This window comes from Fistularia commersonii, chromosome 34 (assembly GCF_037954325.1).
Source record: "Fistularia commersonii isolate RoL2024-O1a breed Wild chromosome 34, RoL_Fcom_v1.0, whole genome shotgun sequence".
In the NCBI taxonomy this organism is placed as follows: Eukaryota; Metazoa; Chordata; class Actinopteri; order Syngnathiformes; family Fistulariidae; genus Fistularia; species Fistularia commersonii.
Window position 1 is genome coordinate 7,958,076 of NC_141317.1, and position 21,885 is coordinate 7,979,960.

Here is a 21,885-nt window from a genome sequence, read left to right on the forward strand (position 1 = left end):
CTTATCGCAAGCCAAACAAGAAATCCAAATCATCATGATTATGATTTTAACCTCTGGACCTACCCAACAGGGAAAGAAGACAGTTAAAATAAATCCCCAAATTGGTCCAAATTGCAGGAAAAAAAAAAAAAAAAAAAAAAAAAATTCAATCACCTTTCAGTTCTGTGCAATGCCCCAACATGTGCTCCGAGGAGTGACTTCAGCACTGCTCCCAACTCCAAGGACATCACTGTCCTGTTTTAGCTGATGTAACAGCGCTCGCCAGCCAGGCTGTTACATAAGTCCTGGAGCAACATGAAAAAGCTAAATTGGAAATGAACATCAGCGAAAAATCTCTGCGGTCACTTCTACAGCGCCGCACAAAACGTCCTAACAAAGGCTACCGGCCAAACAAATCATAACAGCCCTGCAATATCCTCCTGTCCTTTCCGCTCAGAAAGTCTGCCATTGAAATCCCATTCAACAGCTCAAGGGATGTATGTTTGTGTGTGTTGATTGGAAACACATTAACATGTGATACATAGAGTGTGTGTGTGTGTGAGCGTATTACCGAAGCGATTTGTGCATGCACGACTTTTTTCTGTCTTTAGAGCTTTCAATTAACCATCGCGTTTGGATGATTTTGCTTTCTTTTCAAAAAGTCGTCTCGTGAAATCACACAACAAAACGGCCCAAAAAGTAGCATTGTTGAAACGCTCTCCGGGTGTTCCGGGAGGAAAACAACAAATGATTTCCATATTTAATGTCAGTGTCCCCCTGCCAATATGATGACATACAATAATAAGATGTATAATTGTGATCGTGAAAATAAAAAACGCTCTCTTCTCTCTTGGTGGTCGGCCAAGAAATCCAAACATGTTCCGTCCGGTCAGTCAGGGAGAATCGTGCACCCGTTGAACCTCCGTCAGACCGAGAGATGCGCGGTTACTGTCCATGTAACGTGGTAAACTCTCCGCAGAGGAACCCGTTACGCACCAGAACCGGATTTACATATAAAACGCACAAGACGCCGGCGCCTTTTTTTCGGTCTCCGAGAAGAAAAGACGACTTTGCGAAGGCTTTCCGACCAGTCGAGATAAGGTGAGATAAGATAAGACGGCGATAAAAAGTCACAGGATTCATGTTTATATGGTGTCTGCCGATGAGAAAATTCAGATTTGTTGGTGTCGATGAGAAGCAGCCGAGGCGACGTCGCCGGCTCCGTTTGTCTTCGGCGGATTTTCTCATTTAACCGCTATTTCATTTTCACATTACAGGTTCGTGATCTCGTTACGCCGTGTCTGTTTTACAGCCCAAATGATCAAATTGAATCCAGCCATACCTTGATTTACCGTCTTGTAGCGAAACGGCGACCTCCTCCAGCCCGTATAAACTTAATTTATGAAATGCTCTGATATATATGCCTATAAATAACAATCCTGGGTCCCAAATCTAGCTAATGAATGTACTTTATGGAAGTCAAGGCTATTAAACAAGAAAATCAATGACGATATGTCATGCAGTAGTTGTGGATAAATTTCCTTTATATCCGCCAAGTAGACGGGAGTCTACTTTCAGTTTCTTACCCCACTGAACACTATTTTATAACCCAAATCATGGATTGCAACATCCTGCGCTCGTAATGACGTCCATTCAACATTAATATAAAATAATATCTGAAGGTGTAATACATTGTAAGGCCAGTCAGCGTAACAACAAACAGCTGAGTCCTCTGTAACTGAACGTAAGTGATGGAGGGATGGAAACAATTTCATCCTCACCAATCGGGAGGATCGGAGGTTCGTCCTCCCCTGCGCTCATATTCTTATAAAATTGCACTTTTTGCGTGGATAAATATCCTGTTTGCTTCATTCTCATGGGATGCCTCGATCACCTTTCCCACGATTTAAGATTAGGTCAACTATATTGATCCCCCATAGGGGAAATTCTTTTGTCACAGCAGCGTTAACAGTTGTATTTGTCACAAAAATATGAATATAGATATAAATACTGACAATTAAAAAATAGCAAAAGACATCCACAATGGAAAAAAAAAAACCTCAGGGTTCATGAGATCCACTGGGGGAGCTGGAAATAATGTCAATAAATGTAGAAAACAGGTTAAAATCTTTACTGTTACAAAAACACTGAGATTAATATCTGAGAAATGTAAAATGTATCTGGATGTATCTGAATAGGTTTTCTCAGCCAAGGTTAGTGTGTGTAAGATATGATAAGATAAACTTTATTGATCCCCATAGGGGAAATACTTTTGTCACAGCAGCGTAACAATTATAATTGTCAATAAATAGGAATATAAATATAACTGGAGAGACCAGTTGAATATAGCAAAAGAAGAAAAAAAAGAGCAAGAACAACATCAATAATTCGAATGGACAATCGGTACGCATCCGCAATATCTCAACAATTCGACTACGGCGTTCAGAAAAAATACAATTGAATGCTCACGTTTCGTTCCTAATCAAACAGGAAGCCAGGAGAGATTGTCAGAACCATCATCTCCCGCGGTTAAGTTTAATCACATTTTTATTTATTTTCTTCTTAATGCGGTATTTTTCAATGCGGTTACTCGCTTGATCAAAAAAAATTTCGGTTTATGTTACTAATCCCTTTGTTTAGAGACGTACAGTATTGATTATGTAACATGCTAACGGAGAAAAGTTGAGCGTCCGGTGCTGCAAAACATTCGAAATCAATCAAGTGGATCCCGTCCGGGGATTCTCTTCTGCCCACAAAGGAAGAAGAAAGGGGAGCCTCAGTTTGTTGGATGGCGGTCAGGAGCTGAAGACAACAAAAATATGAGGCCTCTCCAGAGGCTGGCAAACAAAGGTCCGGAGTCCACTTGGTTCTCCTAATAATGCAGGAATCGGCTCCGCAAAAGCCAATGTTAAGTGATGCAATCAGTCAGTCGGTAGAAAAAAAAAGGCTTAATAGCCACTGGAACCGAGCTGTCAGTGTTTTCACCTTATCATATATGTCAAACTCATCATAGCGGTTAGCGGAGAACATTAGATTAGTGGCAAAATACAATATGGTACAGTTTATTTTAAAGTATTTCCTGTGGATGTCCGGGGGTCTCTCTTTTTGGATTACTTATAAATTGGCAATAAGCTGGGATGAGATACATGGCACATGGAAAAATAAGCCAATTACCGCAGAAGAGATCCAAGTTCAGTTGAGTGCAATGCGGCTTTTGTTTTCGGCCTAATAGAACACAACTGATTACCACGCTAGCGGGGCGCCTGTGGGGTTGGGATTTTGGAGTCTGGGGGAAAAAAAAAAAGAAAAAAAAAAAAAAGAAAGCACGAACATTCTTGCCCGCCAGCCCGCTTGTTAGGATTTCTTACTTGCAGGTGAAAAAAAATTGGTGTTGTCATCCAGATTATTCCCTCTGATTATGGCCTCTGAAAGGATTTGAGGTGATGAGAAGAAGACGGGGATATTATGTTTAACACAAAAAATGAGGCAGGTGTATATTGGGCTCCTTTCTATAGATAAAGTAACTTTAATATGATAAATCACAACGGCCTGCCTGTTTTTTCCACTGAGCAGAAGGCCAGTAGTGGTAAGGTAGCTTCAATTTTCAAAACCGTAAACTCTTTATCGATTACGCACCAGATCTGGGCGTTTTTTTTTTTTTGGTGTCCAAATAGGAAAGACAACTTTGCAAGGTTTTACTGTCGTCGCATGAGAACAATGACATTGCGTGGTTTTCTTTAACCATCCTAAAGCTGGATTAAGCTGACGTCCAATCAGCGTCAAGGTAATGAACCATGATATGGAGTGACGACAACTCACTGAGCTTTGGAAGAACTTCATCTTTATGAATCAGAAACCACAATGATGTAACGGTAACAACTGTCAGAAATTGTCAGACAACTGTCAGAAAAGCCGCAGGTCTTGCAACTCCTAGTGAACGAACAGGACGCAGGATACAGGTTTAGTCCAAAACACCAAAACAATGATTTCTTGTTGTGGTTTCAACTGGCAACCGAACTTATGCTCGATCCTCTGTTGGATTAGCATCATGTATTAAATATACATGACAGATATATTAAACAGAAACAAGTTAGGAATCTGTTTAATTATCCAGACTTGGGAAAAACAAGAAAAAGCCCTGCAACGAACATCTGCCATAACACAAACAACATCACATCGATTTTTGACTCGAAACCATTTGCGCACTTAAAATTCTTACATTACGTGACAAGACCGCAAAGAGCAAACAAATGGGAAGATAAAGAGTATCATATCTCTTTTGGCATTCGCCTTCTTCAACCGAATAACTGTGTTAAAATTAAAATTGTGACAGACTTAAGGCATACGAAGGATATCACCAGCTGCATCACACCGTCAAAATCAATAATACGCCAACAAATAGATGACATACTGATGAGCAAACTCTTTGCACATGCGTTCAGAAGAAGAAAACAGACAACTTAAACGACAGCAGACCGAGAAATACAACTCAAAAAAACGTTGTTTTTTTTTTTTTTTATTGCTAGTATTCAAATCCAGAACTACATACCTCACTATAATGGCAATCGAGGATTCGAGGGTTTTTTATTGTCAATCCACTCTTGAAATTTGGCTCGGTAGACAGCCGGTAGCTGCAGATATTGTGCAAGAGATGTGTGAGCGAAGAAAAATTGTGCCTGTTATTAAAATATGAAAGAGTTCGTATCGTCCCCGAACCTGAGCGCTTCACTGAGCCACTCGGCGCACCGCAACCCTTTATTAGATGAGTTCGAGCTAATCCAACTGCAGCTATTTGTACGTTATTGTACGTGCTAATTAGCCCGTCAGAGGAGGTCAACTCCTGCTGTGCTCGCCTGAGGTTCACATCAAAAAGTCAAAGGTCACATTAGACCAAGGTTGAAACTTCTCGCTCAAATACCCGCACCCCTGATCTTTCAACCTCCCTTCACTCGGCAGCGTGACCTATATTCCCTTACGCCTCTCCAGCCTGGGAAAGATTAATCCGCAGTAACAGGAAAGTGGGCTTGTCACTGGAGATTTGCGATAATACGCGTACATCCACTCCCCGTTGTGGCCCTGTGACCGGTGCATGTGCCCTTGTGAGTCGAGAACGCAGGTATGCAGGGAATGTCGCTGCGGAGGAGACCGCTAGCCGGTGCGAGGGGCTGCAACCTAGGGGAGTCACGGGTTAGGGGGCGACGACCGCAATTCACACCCGGACAAATGTTTGTTCAACCTGCGATCGCTTACGACGGAAGGAGGAGATTGTTACGCCTTCGTCGTCCTTATGACCGATTGGATCTTCCCTTCTTTGGGCGACAAAGAAAGATAGATGTGCTCATAGGAGAGAGTTCGGTCCACTTTTGTGCCCCCCTCGGGCTGCATTAGCCTACGGTTATCTTTCATCGGCCCTATCGTCTGTCTTTGACCCCGATTTGTCAAGCGTGGATCATAAGAGATAAGAGGGGTCTTCATTTCACACGTGATAATATGGTTTCACAGATTCTGGCACAGGATCAGAACGGAGAGAAAAGCTCTGAAGAGTGCTGGTCCAATCCAATGGCTTGCACGTACGTGTGCACGCACACATGTGTCCGTGTCCGTCAAGTTCGGAGGGCGTGGACTTGAGGAGAGGTTTATGTCTAAAAATCAATTCAATCGTGAAAATGTTGAAGAGTTACGATAGGCTGCATTGATGAGGTTAAAGTTTGAGATGGAGCTACCGGGAAACGACCAAATAACCAAACAGACGATGTATACGATACATGTGAGGCAAAATATTTTGAATACCGCTCAAGATTGCGGGAGTTGTGGTTCCGATTAAGTGAAAATTGGGAGCAGGTAAGGTTTTGTATTTGGAGATAAGAAGAGAGGTCCACATAGCAACTGCATTTTTTTTTATTTCTATGCTAAACATTTAATCTCGACACTTCGGGTCATATGTTGGCAGTATTATGGCAAAAATATCATCAAAGATACAGCTGGTAAATAACACACTTTGCCCCTCATTCCTTACAAAAGGATGTGGGACATCTGACACACGTATGATTCAATCCTTTAGCCACCAGTAAAAACGATAAAAATGCACACAACCTCTTAAATCTTATGAAATGTACTGAACATAACAAAAGGTGTCACATCAACCTTATTCTCCCTCTTCTGTGGTTTAGGGTCAAGTTGTATGAAATGCAAGCAGGATTTCTTTACACCGTCATGTGTGCCCGTAGCCAAAAATGAGCTGCTGCGAGCCACGCCCATTCCGGAAATGACTTATGATCCGTGTTGTCCTCTTAGCTCTGTTTGTGGTTTTATGCGATTAAAATCTAAAGGTTTCCATTATTACTGCCATGATCTGCCTTCACAATACAGGATCGGTATTTTACCGTATCGGGGATGTTTAGCAACCGTCGTGGAGCTAATAAGCAGAAGGATGGAAACAATGCCAGCGATCTAAACGACAAAGAGCTCAGACAAACTAAGTTAAACGATTATTACTTCCGTGTTGCAGGTGTGCTGCTTGTCACAAGTGGTTTGGTCTCCGTGGCTGGATCTGTTGTGTAGGACTAGGTGTTGATATCCCTCGATGAAAGCATACCGAAGGCACCGATGAGACTCTGTGGTGTTCAAGAGAGTGGTGGCTTCCTTCGGGTTGTCAAGTGGGCGCCCTCCTTCATGGATGTTTCGCTGAATGGCCCACGACATCTCCAGAGGGTTCAGCAGTGAATCCCAGCGTCCCAGGTTCACTCCCTAGAGTGTCCTTGTACTCCCTTCTCCCCAGGTAGCCTAGATGTTGAGAACAGTGTTGATTTCCTTCCACAGCGACTTGTCGCAGGACTTTCGCCACTTGACTTATGGCCTTCACCCCGGGAGCTTCTTCTCTGCTGACGGACCTGCTGTGTTGGGTTCAGGTTCCTTTCTTGTGCCTCGCTCTTCCTTCTCCATTACAAGGGCATTGATGTCCTGCAGACTGTGCTGTGTGTCCTGCTGCTGGACTTCAGTCCACTGACTCGGCCTGCTTCTCAAAAAGTAGCTGTGGATGCGGCATCCCTGTTGACCCTTCTTCAGGCACCCTTTCTTGCCCTGGTGTATCTTCAGGCCGAGGGTGGAAGTAGCCTTTGTCCAGCTACATATGCAGTTCTGGAGCCAGTGTCCTGCCGTAGCTGTCGGAGCCTTGGGTATGCTGATCATAAAACTCGTAGTCTGTTCCATTCCTGTGCTTGTTACCAGTTATCTGCCGATGTTATTGGCAAAAAAAATTGAATAGATACTGTCCGTTTTACCTCTGAGGTCGTTGTCCGTTGGAGGTACGGGATGTTTGCCACAATCTGCGGGGGATTTCGTCAAAATCTGTCTCATGGAGGCTTGAACTCTGGGTTGGATTATGTAAATGAGTTTGAACACCAGAACACGGATGCATCGTTATATGAACCTGAACGCATCATATCATGAATGCGAAATGAAAACCTTGAATGCATCATAACATGGAAGTGAATGCATCATATATATACACACACACACACACACACACACACACACAATTGTCTTCTTCCCATTTTTTCCGTGTTAGAAGTTAGATTAAAGTTCAGAATTTAAGAATGTAAACCATCATAAAGTTGTTTTTGTGTGATGGTGATTTTTAGAAACAATGGGTATTATTTCTCTTATTTTTCTGGGGTCCTGATTGTCTGTTATTGCAACATACCTCCAAACATCTAGTCCCTGCATCTGCACTTAATATCAAATCCACTGCCTGGAGCTTTGGTGTCCTCTTTGACACTCGTGCGAGTTACGAGAAACACATGAACACCGTCATGCGACAACCATCAGAGAAATATACTCCGACTCGATTAGCGTTTAATGAGACGTTCGTGTTTTCATCACCTTAGGAATACAGATTTTTCTTTTCTGAAGGCGGGTTATGCGGTAAAAGAGGAAACACGTGTCACAAAAGGGCTTGGATCAAGCATGAAAGTTTGACTTACGCAACCGGAGTGTGACACATAATGCTATCTATGAGACAAACGTGTATTGCCACATTTGTTTTTAATTGGTTCACAGGGAGCATCTGATTGCTTTAGATGGTACTTTTCTTAATGCAATGTCAATACTTGGTTCAATAAGCTATTAATGTTACGGTTCGGAAGTCCGACCCACCAACGGAAAGGAGCGATTGGAGAGGGATGGTGTTGGAGACGAAAAAAGACATTTGCAAATGACCCGGCGACCAGTGAGATTCAAACGCATTGCAATTAACAATTACCCAATTACCCAACCCTGACATTTAATATAGTCAATATTGATCTTGGTCCGTACCAAATCTGCTTAAATTCAACCTGGGTGTGTTCAGTTCCTTGTCAGAGACGGTTCCTTGTTCTGTATTGTGCAAATAAAATGGCATCATGTATTTTAAGTTACTGATAGCCAGCAGTGGCTTAGCAGTTTGGTAGTTTCCTTCCAGTGAGAAAAAAAACAATCAATTTAGGAGCCGTTCATTCATTTCAGGTGTCGCTTTCGGATATTCCTTTAAAAGACCGTCATGGTTTGGGCTTTTCCCGCCTCTGGAGGAAAGACTCAAGGGAAGTGAGTGTTTGCTGCCAGGGTTTGTGGACCTCCAAAATGGTGTATCAGCATCAACCCTTAAATCATTCCTGAAAACGTCCTTTCCAGAAAGCTTTCTTTTAAATCAACGGCTTCTCAGTGATGCGTTTGTAAGCCTAAATTTGTAGAGCGTATTGAGCGGAGGGAGAAATAAGACAGAAAGAGAAACTAACGCACAAACTAATTTCCTATCTTGTTTCCTTCCATCCATAAATCTCCTCTCGGGTCGTCCTCCTGCCTGATCGTTTCAACCTCCTTCTACGCAGATCTTCACCGTCCCTCCTCTGTCTACGTCCAAATCATCTCAGTCTGACTTTATCTCCAGAATATCTAACACACGCTTTCCCTCTGATGGACTCATTCCTGATCCTATCCATCCTCATCGCTCCCAAATAGAACCGTGTGTTCCCTCCGCGATCTCATCAGCAAACATCTTTGGAGATTCCTGTCTAATCTCTGAAGGGGTCTCGGAGCCGATCCCTGATGCACTCCCTCCTCCGCATCTCTTCACCTCGCCACTGTCTCGCAGCTCTCGTACATGTCCTGCACCACGCTAACAAAACCCTCTGCCGCCCCACACTTCCTCCACAAGCACAGTTTGTCATATGCTTTTCTTTTAGATCCACACAACAACCGATGAACCGATAAGATAAGATAAAATGAGATGAGATAAGATAAGATGAGATATGATAAGATAGATAAGATGAGATGAGATGAGATTAGATAAGATATATGATAAGATAGATAAGATATAAGATAAGATTAATAAGATATAAGATTAATAAGATAAGATGAGATGAGATGAGATATAAGATAAGATAAGATAAGATGAGATATAAGATAAGATACATTTGATAAGATAGATATGATGTAAGATTAGATAATATAAGATAAGATGAGATGAGATATAAGATAAGATAAGATAAGATGAGAGAAGATATAAGATAGATAAGATAGATAAGATTCAAGATAAGATTGATAAGATCAGATGAGATGAGATATAAGATAAGATAAGATAAGATATAAGATAAGATAAAATAAGATAAGATGAGATATAAGATACATAAGACGAGATGAGATGAGATTATATAAGATATATGATAAGATAGATAAGATATAAGAGAAGATAGATAAGATGAGATGAGATATAGATGAGATAAGATATGATGAGATGTAAGATAAGATAATACAAGACAAGATAAGATAAGATAAGATAATATGAGATGAGATAAGATAAACTTTATTGATCCCCCATTCTTTTGTCACAGCTGTAACGATTGTGGTGTCAATAAATATGTATATGAATATAAATAGAGAGATAATTACAGGAAAATAGCAAAAGACATCCATAGATAAATGGATAGCAGATAAGAAGAAGAACAACAACATCATGGATAAGAATGGACAACAGAATGGAAAATAATTAAAATGACGTACAGCACGTAAGACGTACTTTAGCCCAAATGCTCTTTACAGTTCAGGTACGAAAATAAAAGCACAAATGTTTTTGTCCACAACATGCGGACACAAATATATCTTTGGATTGAGTATGAACTCACTTCCAGTGGTTCTGATGCACATGATGAGTCCAATCTGAATAACATCATCGCAATACTGTGGCATATTATGCCAGTGATTGTAGTTGTTTTGGAGAATCTACTGTATATGAGATCATTCCAATTATTTCACTGGTAATTTGAGTAATTACCCATGGTTTTATGCTGCGCTGGAAAGCAAAAAAAAAAAAAGAAAGGAAGCTTGGGGCAGAGTTATTGCATGAGCCAAGATAGAAACCACTTAATTTGGGGAACGGATCTGTTGAATATTGAGAAAAGAAAAAAAAAAAAAACATTCAGCTTGGTGGAGGTCAGCATTCTACAGTGTCCATATACTTTAAGTGAACTGGTTTTTGTGCCGTTCTTAAAGTGCTTTTAAATACAGTAGACCGTGATACACGGAAGACATACAAAGCACCAATCGGCTGCTGCAAGCGCATCAGTTCGGCACACTACTATCACTGAAAATCAATGTAGTGTTGAAATATTCTAAGCATGCATTTATGCACATAGAGATAATTTCCAAGGGAACTATTTAGCCTCCCACTTGGGTTTGACAGAGTGCAAATAGACTGTTGCCATAATAAAACTTGGAATCCAATCATGTTTGATAGGTGGATCAGTGTCAATAAATCTATAATGAACTGCAGAATCAGAGCATGAGAGCTGGAACGTCGTGGTTTAAAGGGGAGCTTTAGGCCCAGGAGGTTTAAACAGACTCTTGTCTGGCAGCTTAATCCTTCATATGACACAGTACTAGCCAAACAAATCTCACATTTTAATAAAGATGGGAATTCTTCTCCAGAAGGCAAAAAGACCAGGCCTGGATTGGGTGTGATGCAGAGAGGAACGCACACCCCAAACGCAGTGTTTTTAAAACTACAAAAGACTGACGTGTGAGTTATAACTGTCTGCCGTCCAAACATGCATTTCTGTTATGCACTATATAACAAAAGATGAATTCATTTTCGACACAAACGAGTTAATGTCTGTATGCTTTACGGACAGGAAGGTTTGTGCAAAATTAACATCCAACATTCATTCATTCATTATCCACATCACTTATCCTGCGCTCAAGGTCGCTTGAGCCGGTCCTGGCTTTCATTTGTCAAGAGGCGCCAGCCAATCACAAGGCCACATATAGAGACATACAACCGTTCACTGTCATTCACACCATCCGGGCAATTTATTTTCTCCGATGAAATTCGTGCATTATTTGGATGGTGGGAAGAAACTGGAGAAAACCCATTCAGACATGGGGAGTTTATTTCCCGGGAATGTCAAACGTACGGCCCGCGGGCCGGTACTGGCCCGCCAGGGGGGTCCAATCCGGCCCGTGGGATAAATGCATAAAAATCATGAACTACTTTTTTAAAATAAGAATGCACTTCCTCTATTGTCTGCTTGGGCACACTGTTTTTGTCAGTGTTAGCAACTGTGACTCACAGCTTCCGGGTCTGTAGTTAGCATTTTGCCTTATAGTTAGAAATCGACCCGCTTTTCCATTGAGATACCATTGTCAAAAAAGAGAAAAGTGGAAATAAAGAGTAGTGTTTTCAAAAAAAAAATTGACAACTTTTATTTGTTTGTTGAGATTAATGAGAAAACTGTATGCTTGCTGTGGATGCAACAAGTTTCAGTGCCACTATGAAACTCGCCATGGCGCAAAATACAACCAAATGCACGGAGAACTGAGAAAAAAAGAAATGAGGCATAGTGTTGTTAAAATTGAACTTACTTTTCTTTAAAAATCTCATGTTGTTTGTCTTGTATGTTTTAAAGGAACAGTTCATTACATATAAAGAGTTTTATCATTTACCTGTTCTACTTTACACGAAAACAAAGGAGAAATTTGGACTGCGTGCTACTTCTAGGTAATTACGCCATGATTTTACCGCTCCGGCCCCGTTGACAACAAATTAGGCCGTATGTGGGCACCGGACCAAAGTAAATTTGACACCCCTGATATATTGGAATTAAACCAGGGACCTGGTAAGACCTGATAAAACAATAACCGCACATTTGAATGGCACAAATCCTCATTAACCCTGACCTCTTTATCTAACTTTGCTAAAAGTCTCAGCACTGAACTCAGTCAAGAGCCAGACATAACTAAAGTTATTAAATATCCTCCCATTTCCACTGATAATTCTGTCTATATTTAACTGTGTTGAATATAATTAATCCTTCTGCATACGTTGGAAGTCAAATATGCAGGAACATTACGACTCCGACACGGACATAAAGCAGTTACATATGGCGGGGCTCTTTTGTATCGAAGCAAACAAGACTATAGAAATTCTTGGAATTCAGACAATTAAATTCTATTGTCAGCTAAATGAGATAAAAAACAAACACCAGGCACCGCGGACACGGAACGAAACCATCGACTCAAAGTTTAAAACTTTCTAACTTCTCCTTTGCGTGACCTGTACGTTACAGCCAATCAAAAACGAGAAAACGTCACGTTTCTCACGTGACCCAAAGCCCTCCATTTTCATGCGGAATACCTTCATGCTTACTCGGGTGGACGGAGTCCAAGAAACATGAGGTACTAATGAACAGCCTCTTAGGTTTATTCAAATTCCACGTCCCATCCTCAGTAGTCCTTGGTTTTATTTACAGCTCTCGACAATTTAATGGCCAAAACCTTCTGGTACGCTGAGCATATTAAGGAGAAATCCATGCTGTCAAAAAAAGAAATATCTCTCCCCGCTGCCGCTATATTTCCTCCATTATTTCTCCAAAAGTAAAATTTGTTGTGTCCCCCTGTGGCTTCCTCTCTCTCTCTTTCCCTCTCCCTTTCTTTTACATTTTTTTTTCTTTACATCGTGAACACAGCAGATGATTTTGTTTAGTGGAAAAAAAAAAAAAAATCATCAGTCTCCCAGAGCAGTGACAGTATGGATTTAGCTTCTCATCCAGGAATCCCAAAGACTAACAAACCTCCGCTCCATACGGGACAGGATATGAAGGATATCTGCCACAGCAATCACAGAACATGTGCCAGGCAAACACGTGTGTGTGTGTGTGTGTGTGTTGGGGGGGAGGTTTGGATAGAAGTATATTTGGGTGGTTTGGATCTGGGACATACCGACACTTCGGACTGCCTCGTGTTTTCACAGCCTATCGGATATTAAGGTAAGCATTTGTGCATCGATGAATCCCCTCTAATATTAAACTTAAGACAGATTTTATCTACTGCTAACCCCGCGGCACTAATCCCCAAATGATGCGGCCAAGACTAGCGGAATTCCCAGTTGAACCGGTTGGGAATTCCAGCGGACAAAAGTGGAAGGCGCCGAACGGTGAATCCCAGAGGGGGCAGATGTTTCGTTGCGAATGTTCCATTCACCGACCTTGAAATCGTCACAAACCAAGCAACGTCCCCCCCCCTCCACGTCCGAAAGGTCTCTCCCGGGCGCGTGAGAAAAAGATGGCGTGAAAAGCCGGATCTCCCGAATGAATCGGGTGTGACGGGACGCCGATTTTGCCGATCGCCGGTGCTTTTATGAGACTGACACGGCTCCCGACCTAAAAGCAGAGCGGAACAGCGCGTTTCAAAATCAAATGAGACGGAACAAAAGGCCCGACGGACGAATGCAAAGATAAAAACCCAGCTGAAATAACCTGAAGGGGGGGGAAAAAAAACATCAAGAGCGAAATGAAGAAACGAGTTGACGTAATGACCGAATGAGCCATTCCGCTCTTTTTTTTTTTTTTATCAAACGCGTCCAAGCGTTGGATTGTAGACCTCATACGTTCGTTTATTTGTTATCTACGCCGCTTCTCATTCCGCACTCGGGGTCACGGGGGCGTTGGACTCCATCCCAGCGGTCATTGGGGACCAGAGGGGGGTCGACCTGGACCGGTTGCCGGTCCATCACGGGGTCACGTGTAGACGCATTCAACCATTCGCCTTCTCATTCACACAGCTTTTGTTAAATATTTACAAGTTTCACTCCCATAATGGATGAATCCTGTAATTGTGGTACCAAGGTTTCCTAATCTGAATACTTTGGAGTCGATCCCAACAAAGGTAAAAACAGAAAGATGTTGTTTTTTTTTAACTGAAGCCAAAGTGCATGTGAAGTCAATTTATTGTTGTATGATCAGTGTTATCTATTATTTGAAATCATTGGCTTTATTTTTTGTATTTGTGTGCCTTTCTTTATTCCTCACACAATTATGCACTGCTCAAAAAAAAATAAAGGGAACACTTACAATTACACATCCTAGACCTGAATGAATGAAATATACTTATCAAATACTTTGTTCTTTAAAGACTTGAAGGTGCGGACAACAAAATCACACCAAAATTATGAATGGAAATCCAAAGTATTGATCGTGGAGGTCTAGTTTTGGAGTCACACGCAAAATGAAAGTGTAAAAACACATTACTGGCGGATCCAACTTGGATGTAATGTCCTTAATACAAGTCAGAGTGAATGAGTGTTGCTTCCTAAGCGGACAGTTGTGTGACTGACTTGGAGTAACATTGTGTTGTTTAAATGTTGGGTTTATTTTTTGGAGCGGTGTATATACAGACATTGAACCTCTCTTTGTCTCACAGGTCTCGACGATGTCGGATCTACCGCATGATTTTTGGACCGTGGGAGGAAACCGGAAAACACAAGGGAAACCCACGCAAACGCGGGGAGAACGTGAATCGTTGCGACTGTTTCGGAGTGAAGCTTGAAGGGCGACAAGCAATGTTTGAGAGAAAAGTCACACAAACAAACATCGGGGGGGGGTAAAAAAAAAAAAAAAAAAAAAAAGACTCTTCTGTCGAATCCAAACAATCCACACATTTTGGCAGGAAAACCCATTTGAATTACTCTTTTAAAGCGGCAACAACACACTAAATGTGCTTTATGTGCAGTTTTTAGTACGTTTTTCCACTGCTGGCTTTTCAGCGACCAAAACAAAGTAGAATTACAGAATACTAATCAATACAATATGCAGTTGTAAACAAAAAATATATATTGTAAGGGATTTTAAGGGATGGATTTGATGGTTTATGGATCCTGCTTCTGTTGGGGTTTGGCCACATATATTCATCCACATCACAAGCAACGTCTTCCCTGGCTAAGCCTTGCATGCCATATCCAACCCTGGACTGACCCCGGCCTCATTGCCTCAACATGTCTCCTCTTTGCAAGCAGAAGAAGGAGGCAGGGATGTGGTCGGCGGTCACTTTCCCAACAACAAGCTGAAAAGAATTCCTAAATCGGAGAGTCGGGGTGTAAAGGGGGCGAGTGCGAACCTATGAAGTTGCTGCGGTCGATGCCTTGTTGTTGTCGCCAATTAGGAAATTAGGAAAGACTCGCTTTCTGAGCGGGATTGTTTTCCCCGTTACTGCGAGGGATTTCGCTCTTAAACGAGAGTCGGCTGTAAAACAGAAATTGGCGAACGAATTACAAAACCAACGACGTGTTTGTTCCGTCGCCGCCTTTGTTCGCAGTTTCGTTTAAAGATGCGTTATCGTGTACGGTGACGTCCCGCTGTCAGCACTCGGTCTGGCGGCAGCATGTCGGTGCCTGACAAGAGCGGCGAGAGAGATCCGTACGGCGAGCTCATGCAAAACTGTGGCTATTTTCCGTTCTAAGAGCTTCTCTTATGCGCTTTTGTTGGGAGTAATGGCGGAAATGCAAAATGTTCTTTTCGGAGAGTTGGTAGAGGTTGGGGAGGCGGACGATCGGATGGTGGATAGTTGAATGCTCCTCCTGTCTGTGTGTTGAAGTGTCCAAAATATAAGCTTCTGCATGGAAGTCAAAGTTTATTCTGAAGCTAATTTGGGCATTTTTGAGTTTTTTTTGCTTTATTTTGATTAAGGCCCTGTCGAAGTGAGTCATGATTTCCGAGTCACAAGCGGGGAAACAGCGGTGTTGAAGAGGAGTTACAAGTGGTTTTGGACTTTGTCGAGTTCATTAAAAATCTAATTTTCGGGTCTAAATGTTCAGTGGATGATTGAAAATTTGAAAGTGCACCGCAACAACGTGGGTGATATCGCTCCAGGTTGTTAATGCAAGACATCGGTTCCTATAAACTCAAGAAAGAAGAAGAGGGGGGAAAAAAGCTGCAGGTCAGATATCTTGCAAGAATGTGACTAATTTTTGGATTGGAAGTTTCAGCAACAATCATCCACTGGAAAGAAAAAAAAAAAAAAACCTCCCCTTTCCTCTGCGCAGCCGGTGAATATGACCGTATCTGCACGTGTTTCTGTCTCAGTGCAGAATGTTGTTTGTCTATGCATGAATTCTGGCAGCCCTGACAATGGGGCACTCAAAGGGACGTGGACCGGATTGTGTGAGAATAGAATATCACTGGCTATAAGGCAGATCTTCGCCTCGCATATCTATGCAAACTCAACATATGGCCGAGGCCTCCTTTGGAGCCAGCTGCATGTGACTGAGTGAGCTCTCAGATCCAATGTTTTCTTTGGCCGGAACGCCTTCCCTTAAGGAACCTACATGAACAAGACACCCCGAATCTGAAAACTGGTGGATCCCGTCTGTTTGATTTGAACACGGCGCCCGGCAACGCGGACGTTTCCCAAAGTGCATGTTCCGAGCACACCTGCTCATACATGCAAAATAACAAATCATACATGCGTAGACATTTTAAAAGCAATATATCACGTTCATATACAAAGGCTGAAGACATAACAGTTGAAGGGAGGATAGAGCCGGGCCGGAAGCTGCGGTCTGAGACGTAGTTGAATATTAATGTTAAAATAATGTTTTCTCTGTACGACTACGTTTTATTTGCGAGCCGTCCTGAACGTGTTTTGATATTCTGAGCGGAACGCCGTCTCGATATTTCACCGTTCCCGTCCGACGGGCCGCAAATTCACAGTAGAAGTCCCGTGGCTTCTCCCCGGGTCACTCCGGTAGTTTGTGCGCAGGCGTTTGTCGGATACTCGAGGCCTGAGTTTCATTAGCCAGCTGTGGTTCAGTGGTAATGTGGATATGGAGACACCCCAGAGCAGATCCATGGGGCCGGTCCAATTCAGAAACAGGGCCAGTGTGTGTTTGCTGGCAGACACCGCGGGTCAGAGAGGCAAACATCACCAGCGGCACCGAACAAAGCCACAACGGAGAATAAAAAGGGGGGAGGGAGGGGGGCAGAAGAGGCTGGCAGAGAGACGTAGTTATATTTGTGGAAACAAATGCATTACACTCCTTCTGGGTTTCACTGCAGAGCCCATTGTTTGCCGGAATGCTTAGGGATGAAAAATCATCTGTTGCTTTAGTGACATCATAGCAGCGGCTCCTGCAAGTTGTTAGCGATTTGCGTTGAGAGACTCGAGCCCCTTTAACCGACATACCACGATTAATACCACACCTAACACGTCGCTGCGTCCGTACTCGAGCCGAGGGAGCCGAATAGGATGATTTGACGTCGTGTCATGTTTGTCTGTAATGAGGGCTTCTACGTTCCCAACTTTTTAAACCTCTCCCATGTCATCGTCGAGACCCAACCCACACACCAGAGAGCCGGCCAATTCGAAGCCGATGACTTTCAAGAGTCATGACGCTATCTGCACCCAGGCTTTCTGTCGGGCGAAACCGCCGCTTCCATCTTTCCGTGCATCTGTCGCCAACTTTGGCATTCCGTTAAGCCTCGCGCGCCGAGACTCAAACGGCTTTGTTTGTTTCCGACGGCCGACCCCTTTTGATCGAAACATATGGTCGCCCGCGGCTCCAGCGAGACTGGCCGTAACGCGGGGCCGCAGACGTACGTGTCCCTCGCGCACGCCGACAGACTCCGGCCCAATTAGGCCGTTTTTAATTGCGGCGGTGACAGCTGCGGAACGGGACGGGAGACGGCGATAAGGGACCGTCTGGGATTCTGGCCAGCCGCCCCAGCGAGAGGGGCGGACAAATTCCACGTACGGCCCGTGCATTTCCCCGCCCGATGTCGACGTCTGCTCTGATACCAATAATTGACGACGCATTTGAGAAAGATGAACCGGGAGGACGAAACGAGGAGAAGAATACCCAAACCAGATCAGACCTGATACTTCCTGCTCGTTTTCTCTGGATGCCGCTGCTGTAACTCATTTCGAAACCTTGTTGAGCCGCATTTTGCAATAACGTTGCATTTTGTAATAAACGTTCAAAATGTAATAACTTTTTTTCATTTCATTTTGTAATAAAGCCGCATTTTGTAATAAACTACCGCATTTTGTAATAAACTGCCCCAACGCATTTTGTAAAAAATTTTGCCACATTATGTAATAAGTTATTACATATCGAGAAGACTATTACAGAATGCACTTGCAACTTTTTTACTCTAGGAAATGTAATAACATGGTGCATTATGTAATAACAATTCTAAAGCATAGTTTGATTGTTAATTGTATTTTATTTTGCTTTAAAGTATTCGTAAAAGCTAGGCCTATTATTAGTATCACTGTATTAGCCTGGTAGCAGTACTTTGCAATTACTATCAAAGGTTGCATTAACAGAGAATATTCTATAAATTCCATGTTATTTCATTTCCTAGAGAATAAAAAAGTTGCAAGTGCATTTTGTAATAATCTTCTCAAATGCAGCAAATTCGATTACAAAATGCACTGTTATTACAAAATGCGGCTCAACAAACCTTGACGGAGGAGAGGCAAGAGGCGATGGAGGGAGCGCATACAGTAGGAAAGAGTGGGATGTGGAAACATTACACAGAGCAGACAGGAAAAGGGAGATTTACTGTTGTATTAGAGAGATGTGGGAATAAAAGAAAGGGTTGTGGGTATTTTCCTGCAGCTTTTTAAGAGCTCCCCGTGTCACGACGAAATCCCCCGCGCGCTTGTGGGAGAGGACCGTACGCACCTGCGCCGCCTGCCGAGGGGGAGGAAAGCAAGGGAGCTGTAAAAATAGAGAACTGGGAGGAGGGGGTGTCATAAAGACACGACGAGAGGCTGAATAAAAACCCACATGGGTAAAGTTGGACTCGCGGTGTTCTGAATTCACGTGTTTGGTCATCGGCGATCTTTCCCTGCAAGGTTAAAACCCGAACCGTTCCGATAACTCCTCAAAAGCCCGTCTGATTTAGAGGCGCGCGGTTATTCAACATGCCGAGCTGAAATTCAATTATACTGAATCGCTCGAAACGCATTTCGATGTGAGATGTTGTGTTGTTTTGTCTGAGGAGAGAAAGGGAATGTTCATGGGTTTTCCTCCATTTTGTTATTAAGATAATTATGAATAAGATCATTTGCTTGTCACGAGAGCAACAACAACAACAAATACAAATATAAGAGAAAATTAGAAGTACCAAGACAACAGCAAGGATAAAAATGGATAACAGAATGTTTCCTCACAAATTAAAATGAGTTATTATGGCAAAATTATCTATATTATAATATCAGATGATCAATTCATCCATTATCTATACTGCTTATCCTGCACTCAGATGAAGGGGGTTCTGCAGCCTGCACCAGCTGTCTTTGCACGAGAGGCGGGGTTCACCGTGCACCGCCGCCTGGCACCCGCAGGGCCGCATAAAGAGACATTCAACCATTCGCCCTCTCGTGAAAACTCCGCACGGAAAGGCCCGGAATCGAACCGGGGACCATCCAGCTGCGCGACGGAAGCGCTAACCACCTTGCCTATATGATTTTACATTGTATTATATGATATTATACATTGCACTTACCTTTTTCTGACAGTGCAAAAACACATTAAGTCATTTAGTGAAACAGGATCATTTGGACTGGCTTCAAGAAAAACCCCATAAAGGAAATAACACTTACTGTTAATTCTGCAGCGGCGCTATTAGCAGCTGCTCACACCAGATGCTACTGGGGAACGGGGGTGGGGTGGGAAGAGTTTCCGCCATTTTATCACCATCATCACAGCATGTGAGGAGAAGCTGTCTGAATAATACAAGAAAAATCACTGAATTATTAAGAAAGGTGTCGAGAACGTGCGCGCAAACGCACGGGGCCGACGCGAATACCCGCTTTTCTCCGTTCGCAAGGTGAAGCGCCAGAGGATGAGGAGTAGCCTGGAAAATAGAGATGAAAATCAAAAGTTGTATTCGGTGAACAAAAACCTCCTAAGTATGTTCTGCTCTTGTTTTCTCTCAAGCCCTTTCTTCCTCTTCCTCGTCATCAATCCAGCGAGGGTCTCCCCTGGGCCTGGAACGGGTCCGCTTTCACCTCAAAACCCCTCGTGCAAACACACACAGCTGAGAGAGCAGAGGTAGTAAGAAATGGTGAGCATGTGAGAGCTGGAATGTACGTTTGTGTGTGTGTGTGTGTGTGTGTGTGTGTGTGTGTACTCACATGCTTGCAAGCCCATATTGTCAGGGGTCACATCCTTTCTGCTGTAACAAGGTCTATCGGAGTTCATGCGATGAGTGCCACAGCATGTGCACGTGAACGTGAGCGCGCACAGACACATTGTTAAATACAAGTCACAGCTCAGTCATCTGACGGGCAGGTGGGTCCGAAAAAAAAATCTGATAGATGAGACCGAGAATAGGGACTAATAGACATGTGTCCTGTCTAAACCGTGCACGTCTAGTGTTTGGTTAACCTCCTGAGGAGACCTCGCAGGTTCACCGGCCCTGCGAGATCAGGGGAACGTGGCGACGGAGGTTATTATCCTGGTGCGAGCTAATCATAGCCCGTGCTTGTTTCACCTTTAACAATCGCTCGGATCTGGAATTTTACCGGCCAGCTGCCGTGTCCTTCTGCCGCGCACCATCAAGGAGGCGGACACGCGGTCACAAACACGCCTGCTGACCAGACCTCAAAGGTCTACCGCCTTGTTTTTAGCTCCTGCTTTTAATCACTTGAGCAGATCACTTTAACAGAACATATTGTTCACACGCTCACACACACACACACACTCTTTCTCCCCCAGTGTGTATGAAATTTCCAGGAGGCATTTTTAACTTCGTCCATCCCCGCTTTTAGCACACGCATCCCCCCACCACCCCCACCCCGTCCATATGTCTGGGCACCGAACTTCTAAATGCGCGCAAAAAAAAAAAAAAAAAAAAAATAGTGCGCACTCGTGTGCACGTTCTGGAAAAATACACGTGCCTCCCTCACTTTTGGGTCATGTGAGTCAGACATGTGAAGTCCCCCCGGTACCGAAACAGAAAGGGAATAGAAACCTGGTCACCGGCACACGCGGCAACGTGAAACTCCGAAGCTGCGAGGTGCGAAACCCTCCCGGCTGGATATACAGCAGTTATTTCTACCATATTTAATTTGTGAGATCATACTTAGGGGGAGAATTATTTCACTGATAAATTCACCTCCGACTGACCCGCGCTGCAAGATGTTTGTAAACACCCACACCAGCGAGACGGCGCGAGAACTGCCAAAACCAGTTCCAACCGACGTCTTCAAGTGGTTATAGTTACCTGGCAGTGAACGCATAACTGTCACCGCTGAATTGGTTTGCAAGAGTTTTCCAGAAAAAAAAATCAAGAGGAAGCTGCTATCGGGCAGTGAAAACAGAAATCTGGTATCAAACAACACAAGTCTATATTAAAACTAAACTTGGATTCCATTCTGCTTTCTGTGTTTTCCATGATTTTAGAATCGGATTAGCTTGTTTGATGACTGTATTATAAGACTATTTCATATCATTTGTTGTTTCACAAATAAATACTTCATTTCATCAGTAATTTCTTCCACCCAAAAAGTACAAATGAATCAACCCATTGTGAGAGATCAATAATCGTAAGAGAAGCAGAAAACCAGCTAGAGTTCAGAGCTAACTTGTCGGTT

The 21,885-nt window shown here is 43.1% G+C and overlaps 1 long non-coding RNA gene across 1 annotated transcript; it reads right to left on the bottom strand.

Moving 5' to 3' along the window:
- Positions 1-231: 231 nt before the first annotated feature.
- On the bottom strand, positions 232-20,181 carry LOC147214465 (uncharacterized). Its single transcript, XR_015104352.1, has 3 exons — positions 20,097-20,181; positions 19,891-20,013; positions 232-284 (listed from the first exon to the last, which is right to left on the bottom strand). It is a non-coding gene; the product is annotated as an uncharacterized LOC147214465 (long non-coding RNA).
- Positions 20,182-21,885: the final 1,704 nt, after the last annotated feature.